This window comes from Camellia sinensis, chromosome 14, assembly GCF_055761805.1.
Source record: "Camellia sinensis isolate YWXY chromosome 14, ASM5576180v1, whole genome shotgun sequence".
Taxonomy (NCBI): Eukaryota; Viridiplantae; Streptophyta; class Magnoliopsida; order Ericales; family Theaceae; genus Camellia; species Camellia sinensis.
The window spans coordinates 44920617-44937486 of NC_138974.1; positions in this window are offsets into that span (position 1 = coordinate 44920617).

The following is a 16870-nucleotide window of genomic DNA, read 5'->3' on the forward strand; positions in this document are numbered from 1 at the left end:
CCGAAGGCCACGTGTCCGTCATCACAAAAGTTGCCACGGCTCGGGAACTTAGGTATGAGAGGGGAAGGTCATCAACTGAGCACCCCCACTCGCCCGATCAAAGATCGGCCTTACTAATCATGATATGATTTTTCTAAACATTATGTGTTTTTATTCCAGTTATTAAACTAGCTTTACTAAATGATGCGCACAAGCAATTATAGACTAGTTTGCTCAATTTGAAACAATTCAACTCATGTTTGTTTGCGAAAATAGTTTGAATTTGCCACCTCAAGTGGGCATAAAGTTTGCGGATTTACCACCAAACATAGTAGGCTTAAAACACACATTTGTTGAATCGTTCCAATTCAAACAACAAGCCTTCATCCACAGGCATTCATGCAGTTTAGTATTTAAGCACATAGTCTCATGGCAAGCATGCTAATCATAGCAACATTCACATTCATACAAGTATGCTAAAGCATAAAAGCTCACATAGTACTCCGAGCTAAGAAAACATGAGTTAGTGAAATATGCATGATTCCTAACTATGTTAAGTGTCTAATTCAACACATGCACTATGCAATTAATACGCTCGGCTACTAATATGTTATATGTATCGATTTCATAACATGCAGTTAAATACGTATTCAAATAAGTATTGAAATGACAATGCAGTTTGCATGATGCTCGAGCCTCGGTGCATGCAATACAAACGAATGGATGCAAGCATAAGGTATGCTAATTTGAAATATGATGCTCCTAATCTAACCATCAAAAGTGATTAAATAAAAGGGAGAAATACATAGGGTTGGAAAACATATACACACACGCATACTTATTACAACATTACGTTCTCGCAAAGGAGGGCCCGAATAAATAAGAGCTAACTAGCTATGCTAATTAAGCTAACTAATTATTACAAAACTCGAAATTAATTAACTATTCTAGTTAACTAATTATTACAAACCGAAATCAAATAACTAGTTAAACTAACTAATTATTTACAACACTTAATTAGTTATAACTAATTAATTACAACACATTTGATCTATTGCTAATTAAACTAATTAACTGATCCTGGGAAGCGAGGGAGGCCCATGCATGCTCGGTTTCCACCCGAAAAGCCACCGTTTTGCTGCTGCAAGCCTCTTTTTGCACATTTGAACACCAACAAAGTTGTCCACTTTCAGAACACCTCTGCTCCACCTTACCAATACACTGTGCAAATTTCATTGGTGGCCGACAGGGGGCTGGTCGGCTACCAATGGAGGCCGACAGGGGGCCGGTCGGCTACCAATGGTGGCCGGTCGGCCACTGGTGATGGCTATCGGCCACTGCTGGTTTGAACTTCCTTGCTGCAACAAAGAGCAACGCAGTGTATTTCTCAAGGGTTGTTTGCATCCTTTGCCTCTCGTTTTCATGGGGAAATCAAAGGAGGGACAAGCTTTGGTTCACAAACCATCAATCAAGCAAATTCATTGCATGATGGCTTGTGAAACCAATTGCGCAAGTTCTATAAATGCAAAATGAGACCAAAATGACCATCACCCTATCATGTATGATCAGGGGCAATTGAGACCTAGGAAAATGGCACATTTCATTACTTTTGAGTATGAAATGTCCCATTTTCCTTGTGTACAAATTAACGTCCGATTTGAACACATGCAATGTAACACAAAGAGATGCTTATCTTGCCTCTTTTATTTGCCAATTTTGTTTACACGTTTTAGTTACCAAACCATTCATTAATCCATTAAGTCCATCGGTGAGTGTCCTCTAATGGAAGGAGGGCTCAAACCACAAGTTTCTTTGGGCATGAAAGAGGCATTATACTGTTGGTAATGAACCCCCTAAGGGATTAAACCATTAGGTGTAGCACCTCCATTTCACACTTAGGCAAACAAGTGGTTTGAAACCACTTTCAAAGCAAAACCAAAAAGTGAAGGAATGAGGGAGATTGCAGAGATTATAAGTGCTGAAATGAAGTAGAAAAAGCACTAAAACATGCAATTAACTCACACCAATGATGATTAAAGCCTTAAAACACTAAGCTAGTGAAAGGGGTTACACTACAACTATGCAAAACAAGACTCAAACGAACTAACCAGCCCAAAATAGAGCTAAAACAGAGCTAAAACAGGTTATTTTAGAGGCTAAAACATGCTGGACTTGAGCTAAGTTAAGCTAGAAAAACATGCTAACATGTGAAGCTAACTAGGCATGCAAACAAGACACAAGGAGGAGAGGCTAATCCCTCCAAATTTGGACCTCAAAATAAGTTTTTTGCCATTGAAAAACCTTTGAAATTCAGTGGTTAAAAGGCCCAAAAAATTTGATTTGAAAGTGATGAATAAGGGCACAAAAGCTTTACAAACTAATAAGCAAGAAGGGTGAACCACTCCATAACTAAAAAAAAGGCTCAAACCAGCACTTTTAGGCCACAAAAACAAAGTTTTTCTCAGTTCAAAACCAGCACCAAAACAGTAAGAAAAGATGGTAAAACAAGCTTGCAAAACAAAGTAAACAAGGCAAGTAAACTACCTCTTGAAGCAATGGGCAACTTTAGGCACAAAACCAAGCTAAAACCACCTTCAAGAGCTCCAAGAAGACCCCAAGTAACCTCGGCTCAAAGGTAAGATGATTTGATTTAGAATGTGTATGCAAAAGTGAAGAGAAAACAAGCAATTAGGCACAAAATTGTAAGAGAGAGAGAGAGAGAGAGAAATCTAGAGAGAGGGAGATTTTTGCTCTAACTTTTCTAGCCTTTTAAAATGGGGAAGGAACCCCCCTATTTATAGAAAAACAAGTCTTGAGCTTAGAAACATTCTACCATACACGTGTAGGGAGATGCAACTTAATGTGCTAACAATTGGCACAGCTGTCAACAAATATCTGGAAAAAGAGAGTGGTGGCCGACCAGCCACACCAATGGCCGACAACCAAAGGCCATGGCCGACAGCCTCTGGTGGTGGCTGATAGGTCACCACAAGTTCTAGGCACCAAGTTTTGATCCAAAATAAGGCACAAAAAGAACAAGGTCTAAAGGCTCAAAGTCAAGGCGTTTCGCCGAGGACTTTGGGCACTCAAAACGAACACATGCAATCATAATCATCAAATTCACAAGTGATCACATCCAAGTCTTGAGGACGGTCAAAAATGAGGTATCTACAGTTGCCCCTCTTTGATAGAACTCTTAAGTCGTGAAATGATAGGAGTGAATGTCAAAGCCCAGAGATAACCCATTTTGACAAGGCCGAAGACTTGGACAAACAAACAAGCAAGACAAAAACGATTGCGCCCACAGGAACATAACTTATGATCATTTAAATGCAATGAGGTTGTAATGAAATGAGGTTGTAATGAAACATTTAAATGCAAACGCTATGCGATGAAAATGCCACATTCAAACAAACCTAAACAAGGTATAGCAACCTCAAACACAAAAGTAAGTAAACATGGCACAAGTGGGAATTACGAACCAAACCACATTTCATGCAGAAAGGATGTAAGGAAATTATGCAAACTCAAACACGCAACGCACAAGAAAGGCAAAGAGCAACCGTTGGGCGCACCCAAGGTCTCGACCGAGATCCTAATGTGTTACATACAGAAGGAAAATGGTGGTATGAACATCGGACGCACTCGAATGTGTTTAACCAAAAGGAGTAGTGTAAACATCGGGATGCACCCGAATGCTTTTAACCAAAATGAGTGGTGTAAAAACCAGGACGCACTCGAATGCTTTTAACCAAAAGGAGTGGTGTAAACACCAGGATGCACCTGAATGCTTTTAACCATAAGGAGTGGTGTCAGCACCGGGACGCACTCGAATGCTTTTAACCAAAAAGAGTGGTGTAAACATTGGGACGCACCCGAATGTTTTTAACCAAAATGAGTGGTGTAAAAACTGGGATGCATCTAATGCTTTTAACCAAAAGGAGTGGTGTAAACATTGGGACGCACCCGAATGTTTTTAACCAAAAGGAGTGGTGTAAACACTGAGACGCACCCAAATGCTTTTAACCAAAAGTAGTGGTGTAAACACCAGGACATACCCGAATGCTTTTAACCAAAAAGAGTGGTGTAAACACTGGGACGCACCCGAATGTTTTTAACCAAAATAAGTGGTGTAAACACCGGGACGCACCCGAATACTTTTAACCAGAGGGAGTGGTGTAAACACTGGGACGCACCCGAATGTTTTTAACCAAAATAAGTGGTGTAAACACCGGGACGCACCCGAATACTTTTAACCAGAGGGAGTGGTGTAAACACTAGGACGCACCCGTATGTTTTTAACCAAAAAGAGTGGTGTAAACACTGGGACGCACCCCGAATGTTTTTAACCAAAAGGACTGGTGTAAATACCGGGATGCACCTGTAGACACCCCATTTTTGACCGACCTTAAGACTCATACGTCATCGATTGAGCGCTCGGTGATGGTACTTGTTATGCTCGTTCTAAGGTTTCAGAATTTCGGCTGAGAGCCTTACCCCCAGACCTCGGGACCCTTTTGTGCTTTGTCTTGGTTTACGAACCAGGTCTTGTTTTCTCTTCCCGAAGGGAGGGAAGGGTCTCATAGACCATCTCTCAGTAGCCGTAGGCTACTTTTCATGGTCGTAGGCCACTGTTCCCGTTTGGAGACCAGTTTTCGATTTTTGGAGCCATTGGCCGTGCGCTTAACATTCTCCGTTTGGCACGATTTTTGGCACACACCTTGCTTCCTCTCTGGAGGGACACTGTGGCCCGGGAGACCACCTTTGTAGTCGCACGCCACTTTCGATGCTTAACAGCCTATTTTCGGGATACCTGGCTGCGCGTTTTGACCCTCGAACCCTCGTTTTGCATCCGTCTTGGTTCATTTTTGGCATGAACCTTGTTTTCATTGTTTGGGAGGTGGTACAAGGGTGGGAGACCACTTTTCTCCCGCCAGCCGGTTTTCTTGTCAGGAAGCTGGTCTCCTTGGTCTTTGAGCCACATTTACTGGTCTCCCACCATACCACTAGCTTGCATTCAGTTGGGAGACCATCAAATGGGCTGGTTGACCACCTTTTTTTGAGTTGAACCTTTTAAACTGGTCAGCTGACCAGGAGAAGTGGTCGGCCGACCACCTGAACTGGTTGACCTGCCTCTCCCAATCTTGTCTCTGTGAGTGTGTGCCAGCAGTGCCAGCTGGAAGGCGCAGTTTATATCCTCCATACATCTTGAGCCTTGGTTTTTAGCTTCTTGAGGAAGCTTTAGCCTTGTATCTCTATAAGAGAGGCCCTCCTCTTCCTTGGCACAGGTTCAGAACTTCTTGGAAGGCATAGAATATACCTCTCTCTTTATCTCTATATTTTGGGTTCAAAAGGGTCTTGTTCTAGATCTATTACACCACACCTCATAGCCACACACCTCCACCATTGTTCTAAGGTTCTTGGAGGGTCTTGAGAGGTCTCAAAGAGTTGGTTTTGGGCTTCAGAAGTTGCTGTCTTGCTGAGCTTCAAGGGTAACACACTTTTTTCCTCTTTTAAGCTTTATTTTGATCCATCTCTTAGCTTTATTTGCATGCATATTTGAGCTTTGTTGTCAACTGAAATTTTTTTTGTTTTGAGGTCCTTTTGATGTTTGTTTAAGGTCATTTTGTTGTTGGGGGTCATCTACCCCCTTGAATGCTTCATTTTTCCTTGTTTTGAGCCATGCCCTAAGGCCTTTGTGTTGACCATTGCTTGGCCTTTTAACCACTGAAATCCAATGGATTTTCAGTGGTTAACATGTGTTTTTGAGAGCCAAAATCAGAGAGGGGTGACCCTCTCCCTCCTTGTCTTGTTCACTAGCATTTTTAGCCTTACAAAGGAGCCTCCATTTGCACACCTCCAAGCCTTGTTTCAGGCCCTTTTCAGTGACTTTTAGGGCCTGCCTAGGCTCTATCCAGAGTTGGTTTTGTCACCTTGGGTGTGTCTCTTGCATGTGTAGAATAACCCCTCTTATAGCTTATCAAAAGAGCATGTCATTGTTGCATGCATTGATCATGTTTCAGTGGGTTTTTGGACTTTATTTGGCATGTCATATCTCTGACTTTTGCTGGTTTAGTGGCCTCTTGAATGCTTCATATGCTTGTAGTGTAATCCATGTTCACTAGCTCACATTGCATGTTGTTTTGGCCCCTTGATTCTAGCATATTTTAGCCATGTTCTAAACTGATTTTATTCATGATTTGGGCTGCCTTAGCTCTGTTTTGAGGTTCCATGGTCGAATGATGCTTGCCTTGCATGCATGTGAGTGACTGCCATGATAGCATGCTTACCATGAGGCTATGTGCTTTTGTGATATAACTGCCTGAATGCCTGTGGGTGAAGGTTGAATTATTTAAATTGGAACAATTCATCGATTGCGAGTTTTAAGCCCACTTGAGAGTGGCAAATCACCATGTTTTCTAAGCCCACTTGAGGGTGGCAAAATTCGCATTTTAGCCTACTTTCGAGTAGCAAACCGCTTTAAAAAACAAACATGAGATGTTTTGTTCCAACTTAAACGATCTAGTCTATACTTGTATGCTGTGTGCATCACATAGTAATCCTAGGCTAATAAACCAGAATAAGAACGCATGTGTTTTCAAAAACTCGATATCATGTTTAGCAGTGGCTGATCTTTGATCGAGCGAGCGGAGGTGCTCATTGCACGACCTTCCTCAATCGTACCCAAGTTCCCGAGCCTAGACAACTTTGGTGATGATGGACACGTGGCCTTAGGCACGGGTCAGGGTTTCCTAGATTCCCCCAAAATAAAATATTTAGGTGGCGACTCTGTATCTGGCAAAGCAGTCCATGTTTGGCACTTCTTTCTAAAAATCAGTTTTTCAAAACGATTTGTCGGATTTGGACTCTTTGGTGATTTATCAATCTCGTATTGCACTTTAAAAGATCAGATTAAGAACCGCGACATTGAGTTCGAACTGTAGTGAGCCCAATGAACAAAACGGGATTTCTCCCGGGACGTTCGGGGACGTCTACAGCACCCGAATGCTTTTAACCAAAGGGAGTAATCCTAACGCGTCTCACGCGCGAGGAGAAGGAGTAAAAAGATGTGATTCAAAGGACATGAATAACTTCACCTAGAACCCCTTTGAACGGACCGTACATACAATATCGTTTGACTGGGCTAGCTCCACTGAATGAACCGTACATACAATATCATGCCTGCGTAAAGAAAACTCGACAAGTACAACATATTAAGGGTATGTTCTATGCACAATTACAATAATAGTAAGGCATGTTCTATGCAAAGTATAAAATGCATGCTCCATGCGCGATTAACAGCATGTTCCATGCTAAATAACAAAATGCATGTTCTATGCAAAATTGAAAGCATCTTCTATGCAAAGTACAAAATGCATTAAGAACATGTTCCATGCTATGCTAAATAACAAATGCATGTTCTATGCAAAATTGAAACATGTATTCTGTGCAACAACATATGTAAAATGAACGTTCTACATACAAAATAAGGGAATGCATAGTCTACATAAGAATGAAAGTGTATTCTAATAAAACAAGTTCAATAGCAACTTTCTGATTCACCTCTCGGAAGAGTTGTGGCATGCAAAAAGGATTCACCTCGTTCAACAAAGGACGAACAACGATCATCGAAAGCACAATTGCGAGCTTCCATAGAGAGAATTTGAACTCAACAGTGACCTTCCCTTGCACCTCTAGAGAAACAGGGACAACTATAGCATCAAGACACAAAATAGGAGCACTGGGCACTGGACGACCACTAGATGAGGGTGACGGCCACCTGTCGGTCACCCTTGAAGATTATCGGCCACCGATGGCAGATCGGGGCCAAGATGGTCTTTTCACCTCAGGTCTTTAAATATACTCAACCATACTTCATTTCTTCACTCCTTCAAATTTGAAAATCCCCACTCACTCTCTCTAGACCTTCCTTCTCTCTAGATCCGAGCTTTATACGCGTTTTCCAACGCCCCACGCATATTTTCTTCGCTAAACCCTCTTAGTTTACTCCTTTTGGAACAGATTGAAATTTGATTTCGGTGCTTTTTCTTGGAGTTTCACCACTTGAGGCTTGTTCCCCTTGAGTTTCACTCGAGTTTGGTGCCTTATTCTAGGCTTTGACTTTTTCTTCCTTTTTCTCTCTCCTAGGGTTTGACTTTTTCAAAGTTTACCCTATTTTCTCAATTTTCTTCACTGTTCATCAACTCTTCACCCATATTCCAGATGGCAGATGACATACCACATGATGGAGCTTCACTAGAGGTGGAGTTCGAGGCAGACTTTGATTCTGAGGTGGAGCCGAAGCCATTACCACTGGGAATAAGGCCTTTTGATCCAGCGAGGTATCACCCTCGGACGCATATTCCGCCTGCTGGAGGCATTAGGCACTTCACCGATTTTGCTACTGACGCGCCAGCGGATCTCCTACTAAGGGAGCCAGATTCCCATCTTTCAGCCGTTGCCATTAAGGTACAAACTCTATTTACTTGCACATCTGATGTTCTTTACTTGCATTTCTTGCGCTGTCTCTTATTTGACTATACTTTCATCACTGCCACCGTATTTGTTTTGCACTTCCTTTTCATCTAACTATATTTACACTGGTTCACCTGTCCTCTACCATAGGGTGACTCTCGCGCATACAGGGGCTATGGGGCCATGACGGCTAGAGATTGGTATGACGAGCTCTCCATAAGAGTACGAGACATTGTTGACGAGGCCAGCTTCAGCGTATTCTGCTCTGGATTGACGCGAGTTATAGTGAGCCATCCACTTCTTGGAGCGCTAGTGGAGGGATGGTGGGACACCACCAACTCTCTCCACCTTTCCACTGCCGAAAAGATGACAATGACTCCTTACGACTTGGCCATGATCACAGGCCTAGGCATAGAGGGTGATCCGATTCCTCTCGATCCTAATATGAGGGAGTGGGAGGCTGCCTGGATTGAGCTGTTGGGGGCGTGCCCACCGTTGTTTCGGACAGCTATGGTCAGATATAGTTGGTTTAAGGAGCAGTTCCGAGGGACTAAGCTAGAGACAGTAGAGGAGATGGAGCAGTACGCTCGGGATTTTCTGATGTTTCTCCTCAGTACTACCCTGTTTATGAACAGGGCAATCATCGTAGGGTTATACTTACTGAGTGCACTGGTGGTCTTTCCCCGAGTGAGTTTCTAAGATTGGAACGGGGCCGGCCTTGCCACTCTATATGGCTATATGAACTCGACCTCTCGCGGGGGTGGATACTTGATCGGAGGCTACTGGCGAGCCTAGGAGGTACATATCTCAGTTCCCTCTTTATACTTTGCATTTTCTGTTCAACATTTCTTGCTTTACATCTGTTCAACACATGTACTTTCTGCTTTGTATTTTCTATATCTGTTCATGCACTGTATGCTTTCTTCTTTGCATTTTCTATATCTGTTCAAACTATATTGATCACATATCACTGCGCTTTCTCCACAGCTATACTTCCTGACTCTTGCCCCAAAGCCTGCAATGGAGGTTCCGTTGACGGTCCCCTAGTCGCGGGTGTACGATGGTCAGCTTCGCCGCAGGACTCGCGAACCTTTCACTTCTTCAGACATTACTTTGACACCGTAGCTGCCCATGAGGTAACCTAAAACACGGTCATCATTTTTGCTCTACATCTGTTCTGATTCACATATTAGCAACTAACGACGGCTAATAATCTATTCACCTTCTATTTGCATATCACGTGATAGCCATGGGGCCATGATACCGATGGGGGTTCCAGGCCGGTACACTGTGGCCTTGGGCATCTCGTGCTACCGTATTCTACATGAGGGTCCAGTTTGTCGAGCTTGGTACCTAGGCGAAAGAGTCATGTGTCAATCTCTGGGTTTGCCCCCTCCGTTCATACTGATAACGCTGCCAAAGTTCATGAGGTCAACAAACAGCCTATCTGTTGACAAGGTTATCCAGTTCATGGTGAGCTTGGAGGCAGAGTACTTCCGAGTCGAGGGCGATTATATGGTCTTTATTCAGACACACCTTATGCCACCTCTGACTGGTGTTCGTAGAGGTGAGGGGGTGAGAGCTCTTGCTGCGAGGGCAGGGCCTAGAGTGACAAGGGCAGCTAGGGCCCGTAGGAGAGGGGCTTCTCATGCAAGGCAGAGGACCGGCTGGCCGAAGCTGCCTACTGCTCTCACCTGTTCGCGGTATATTAGGGAGGCATATCAGATTCCGATTGAGCCTACCGCAGCGGGGCATAGATATGTCAGAGGTCATGACGCACCCCCGGTATGTACCACATTTTTAGTTTTCTCATCTCTTTCTGATATTTGTTCCTTCTGGACATTGATCATTCCCAATGCATTTTCAGGCACCCCCAAGATACACCGAGGATCTGCTGGAGCTATTAGCCTCATTCGAAGGCACGATATTGAGGAAGGAGGCATTGCTCTGCTTCCACAGTATTCAGGTCATTTCTTCAGCTTTCTTACATTCCAGTCATCAAATTTCTGCTAATACACTGAAACTGACATTTTAACTGAAAACTTCCCCACACTGCACTGATACATTGCACCTCCATATAGTATTTATACACTGTATCTGTCTCCTGCATACGCTCATTCTACACATCATACTTGCATCTAATACGCATATTGTGGCTGACATACGACAATCGCCTTTTCAAGTTCCACCCATACCGATAGCACCGGCGGCAGCTGCAGCACCAACACCAGCACTAGCGGTGCCTCCTTCGGCGGCAGGGAGGAGAGAGAGACAGGCTCCGGCACACAGCCAAGGTAGAGCCAGGGGCACCCGAGATAAGAGTGGCCCTTCAGAGCCTATCTTGAGCAATGATAAGGCTGAGACTAGTGAGGCCGAGGAGGCAACGAGTCAGCATGCTGAGTCATCCGAGAGTGGAGACGATGACGCTGGCTCGAGTTCTGAGAGTAGGAGTGCTGATTCTGAGGAGGGCTCCGAGGTGGAGAGCGGAGATGGCTCCGGTTCATACTCTGATTCTGGTTCAGACAATGGCGCCGATAGAGACAGTACTGCAGAGTCCTCTCCTCTGAGGAAGAGGACGAAGAGGGCTTCTTGAGCCTGAGACGACCAGTGCTGATTTTCTGTAGTTTTTGCTTAGCTTCTTTTTGTTAGTAGCGTTAGCACATTGTACAGCTTCAGATGAGTTTTATTTTCTTTTAAAAAAAAACTTGTACTGCACTTTTGTAAAAACAACTATGATTGGAATGAAAACCAATGTATTTTTGAAAAAAGTGTTGTATTTTGCATCATGAGCACCGTATTGCATGAAAAGGAGATTGAATTTCATATTGGAAACCGAACACTTGTATTGTCACAACAGTTTGAATCAGGTAACGAACAGACCAACAACTGAAATAATCAAAGTAATACAACTCGATAATCAAAATAACAACTCGATAAACAACAAAACAATTCGATATACAACAAAATGACTCGATAAATAACTGGATGAACAAAATAACTCGATAAACAAAACAAAACAACTCAAATGTAACTCGACAAACTTGCTAAAGTTAAAGGGCTCAAAACAAGACCTTACAAGACATAAAGAACAAAACAAAACACATGTCTTCAGCATTCTCAGCACACAGGTGAACAAGAGGATAGGAAAAAAAGCCGTCGGCCATGGGTCGGCCATGAATAGAGGATGTCGGCTACCAGTGGTGGCTGGTCAGCTACCAAAGTGGCCTGTCGGCCATCACCAATGGCCAGTCGGCCATCAATGTGAGGAACCTCCAGAATGTTGACACCTAGCTTCCACTCACTGCCTTATCTTCTACAAAAGGTTTGGACCTCGTATTTTCTTTATTTCAGCTGCAAATTCTTCACAAATGGAGCCATTCTTTGCTGAAAAACTCTTGAATTGGATTACAACTTTAGATGGCTCGAAAAGGATGAATTTATGGGGTTTCGGCATAAATGCACTATTCCCGTTGAGTCATTCTCCACTTTGTTTTTCATTCCTACATGCCGTAGCTAGATGTTGGAACCCGATTACGCACGTCTTTGACTTCGGGGGACAAGAGATATGCCCGACGATCGAAGAATTTCAAGTGCTAATAGAGTCCTAGCATGATGAGGAAATCTTGTCTCAGCCTCGTTTTGGTCACATCCAAGCTTTGGGAAGGATGTGCGGGCTTACTCTGCACGAGGCCCGATCCTTTGTTCACAACGGAGAGCTAGACATCCCTAGTCTCATTCATTGATTTTCTGAAGCCAGCAACCGAGGTGACCTTCTTTGGCGGGGTTTTCGACAACACGCCTTTTGTTTGTGCATGTTAGCTCACTTCCTTCTTGCCCCCAATTTCGGAGGGTCTAGCATTCAGCTAGTTGAAGTGGCCCAAGGCCTGAAAGAGGGCAAGAGTTGTATTGGCTTGACATTGGCTGAGACTTTGATAGGTTTGGACGCCTTCCATTGGCGAGAGGCAAACAAATTTGCGGGGAGTCTACTACTTCTGCAGGTAATGTTTTCCACCCTTTTTGATGTATGTTTCACACATCTCTCAGCATTCATGCTCTGTTTTTCTGTCAAAGCCCTTTTCTCACTCTTTTCTCTCAACATTCACCTCTCTATTCTTTAATCTCTCTTTTCTTTCATCCCTCCCCAGATATGACTTATGGACAAGCTGAAGGTAATGGACTCTTGCCCTGCATACTCAGCTTGAGGATACTTTTTTCGCCAACAGCTAGTTGATTTCTTGAATGCAGGGTGGTGGTGCCATTGGATATGTAACAAGTCTGCTGTTGACATTGCTTGGCGTTGCCCATGGTTTGATCTGCCTGAGATGAGCTACAGCATGGCTCGGCAACTTGGCATTCAACTGATTGGCTTTACACACTATGTATTCTACTTTCAGTTCTGGTTTAGGCGTCAGTTTGGACATGACCAGACTTGCCCAGAAGAGGGGGTAGAGTACCCAGCTTCATTCCCAATCCGAGGTTCAGAATTGGCTAGATATCCCACTACGTGGAGGATGAGAGAACTTTTGTCTCCTACCCCTAGTTTCAACTGCGCACTTTCTAATGAGTGCCTGACCTGGCTTGAAGATGAGGTGGAATTCGGGCCCACTTTAGCATTAGAAGCTTCCACAAGCACAGGGAGGGGACGCAGGAACACCTGATTTATCTATGCCCCTAGTTTATTTGCTTTGATCTTACTTTTCAAGTATTCTTTTTGAATGTAATAAAAGCAAATTTGATTTGTATCGAGAGTTGGAGAACTTTGTATTGAAATCAATGAAATTGAAGTTATGGGCACTAAAAGTTTTCTTTTGATCCAAAAATGGTCAAAGTTGTAAAAAGATTAATTTGAACAAAAATCAACCTCTATCAAAACTTTCCAAAAATCATTTTTGATAAGGATGACAACTTGACACGCACAGAATTTGTCCTCGAGATGTACAACCCTGGATCGAAAGACAATAAATTGCCCCTTGCCTGAATAGCATTGCTCAGCACTGTAACCAGTTCTCAAAGGGCGATCACAACCAAACATTCATATAAAGAATAGACAAAGCTGACTTGATCAACACCTGGACAGGACAGTTGAGTTGGAGGTGTTTATAGCCGAACTTCAAGATGAAGTTGCCTACGTATCCCGAAGATGGGAATCAGGCCTTACGTAGTTCGGTTTAGGTTCACTCGAGTATTAACGCTCTGCTTTTGCGCTCTAACTTTTTCCAAGGTCGCCCTTTAGGGTTTTCAACCTTGCGAGCTCAGTTTTTCTTTATTTCTAATTTTTTTGTGCTCTAACTTTTGCCTAGGTCACCCTTCCGGGTTTTCGGCCTAGCGAGCCTCTCGGGGGTAATATTTCTTCAACTTGTTCATGTTGATTGGTTGGGAAAATTCTAGGCTATCTAGGTCCGTAAGAATAACAGCTCCACCTAACTAGATAGTTTTGATGATGTAAGGACCAGTCCAATTGGGTTTGAACTTGCCCCTAGGATCATAGATGAGAGCTCGGTTGTCTTTCAGTACCAAATCCCCTTCTTTGAGATTTCGGTACTTAACCTTCTTGTTAAAAGCCCTCGTAATCCTACGTTGATAACCTTGAACATGGTGTAATGCTTTCAGCCTTCTCTCGTCGAACAGTATCAGTTCTTCAAACCTGCTCTGTTGCCAATCCGCCTCTGCTATCTGACACTCGGCCATAACTCGCAGCGACGGAACTTCTATTTCAATCGGCAAAACAGTTTCCATCCCATAAACTAGAGAGTATGGAGTTGCTCTAGTAGAGGTTCGAATTGAAGTCCTATAGCCCCAGAGTGTAAATGGCAATTTGTCTGGCCAATCTCTATAAGTCTCAACCATTTTTTGCAAAATGTGCTTCATGTTCTTGTTGGCAGCCTCAACAGCTTCTTTGGTTTGTGGCCAGTATGTGGATGACTTATGAAAAGCCACGTTGTATTTCTCCAACAAGTCGATCACTTCTTTTTTGAAATGGAAGCCATTATCTAAAATGATCTCATTCGGGGACTCCATAACGACAAATGATGTTGTTTCGGATGAATTTAGCCACATGCGTTGTTTTCAACACCGTGTAGGACTGAGCTTCCACCCACTTCATGAAATAATCAATTGCTACCAAAATGTATTCATGACCATTTGACCCTTTTGGTGTGACTGTGCCGATGATGTCGATTTCCCAGACTGAGAAGGGCCATCGTGAAGTTATGTTGTACAGCTTTGACGGCGGGATATTCATGCGATTCGCATGAATTTGTCATTTGTGGCATCGCTGAACAAAGTCGATACAATCCTCCTCCATGGTAGACCAATAGTAATCTTGCCTGAGAAACTTCCAGGCTAACAGTACTCCGTTCATGTGCGCTCGACACTCTTTCCTACGGATGGCCTCCATTAGGCGCCTTGACTCTTCTGCGTCAACACACAACTTGTGCATTCCCAGATAGCCCCATTTGTACAGTTTACCTCCACAGATGATAAATTGAACAGCCATTCGCCATATTGCCCTCTTATCTTTGGCATTTGCCTCTGGTGGATAAACCTTATTTTCTAATAAGTTCCAGATATCATAGTACAAAGGGTTTTGATCTTGAACTTCATCTATTACGGCGATAGACTTGTTGTAGACATGCCATTTTTGACTGACCTTAAGACTCCGACGTCATCGATTGAGCACTCGATGATTGCGCATGTTTGTGCTCGTTTTGAGTTTTCAGAGTTTTTGGCTGAGTGCCTTGCCTTTGGGCCTCTGAACTCTTTGTGTTTTGGCTTGGCTTGTGAACCATGCCTTGTTGCCCTTGCCTGGAGGGAGAGAGAGGTCCGTAGACCACTTTTGGTAGTCGTAGACTACTTCTCTCTCCTGTAGGCTAGTTTTCGATTTTTGGAGCCTTCGGCTGAGCGCCTTGTCTTGGACCACTTAACGTTCTCCTCTTGGCCTGGTTTTCGGACCATGCCTTGTTGCCTTTGCCTAGAGGGAAACAAAGGTCTGTAGACCACTTTTTGTGGTCGTAGACCACCTTTCCCTTTCTTAGACCACTTTTTGTATCCGTAGACTAGTTTTCGGGGCTCCCAGTTGCATGCCTTGTCCTGCGGACTTTTGTCTTGCTTCCTTTTTAGTTTGGTTTTAAACCAAACCTTGTTTTCCTTTCTTGGAGGGTGGAATAAGGGGTGTAGACTAGTTTCTCCCCTTGTAGACCACTTTTCTTCCCTGCCATCCAGTTTTCTGGTCGGCCAGCTGGTTTTGGTGGTCTTTGGACCACCTGAAGGGGTTGGCAGCCATGCCATCACCTTCCTTTCTTTGTGTAGACCAGCTTTCCCCCTTTCCAACCACTTGTTGACCTTGAAGACCACTTTTTCTGGTCAGTCGACCATGGGAGTGGTCGACCAACCACCTTAACTGGTTGGCACCTTTTCTATATTTTTCTGCAGATATTTTCTTGCCAGCTGTGCCAGCTATTGGGCACAGAAAGCATCCTCCATACACGTGTATAGAGGGATGGCTTGGGGCCTCTAGCTTGTCTAACAAGCTTGGGGCATGGATTTCTATAAAAGGGAGCCTCCTCCCTCTTGCTTTAGGGTCAGAAAATTTGCTGAGGGCTATACATATCATCTATCTCTATACTTCATCATTTCTTTACATATTTGTGTAACACGTCCGCGAGGGACCCCGTTACAGTTCGGACTGGATTTGTGTCACGGTTCTTAATCTGAACCAAAGAGTCCAAATCTGGCAAATCGTTTTGAGAAAACATATTTTTGAAAAGAAGTGCCAAACATGGACTGCTTTGCCAGATACAGAGTCGCCACCTAAATATTTTTATGGGGAAATTTAGGAAACCCTGACTCGGTGCCAAAGGCCACGTGTCCGTCATCACCAAAGTTGCCTCGGCTCGGGAGCTTGGGTACGATTGGGGAAGGTCAGCTATGAGCACCCCTTCTCACCCGATCCGAAGATCGGCCTCTACTAACCGTGATATCCGTTTTTGAAAACGTTATGTGTTCTTATTCCGGTTATTAGCCTAGAATTACTATGTTATGCGCACAGCAAACAAGTATAGACCAAATTGCCTAAATTGGAACAAAACATTTCATGCTTGTTTTGAAAATGGTTTGCTACTCGCAAGTAGGCTAAAATGCAGGTTTTGCCACCCTCGAGTGGGCTTTTAGAAAAGATGGTTTTGCCACTATCTAGTGGGCTTAAAACTCACAGTTTTAATGCGTTATCCCAATTTAGGTGATTCCACCTCCATCCACAGGCATTCAAGCAGTTATATCACATAAGCAGCTAGCCTCATGGTAATCATGCTATCATGGCAACACTCACACGCATGCAAGGATGCTAAAGCAAAAGAACTTACAGAGTACTCCAAGCCAAAACAGAAACTAGTTAGTAATCATATGTATGATCCTAGTT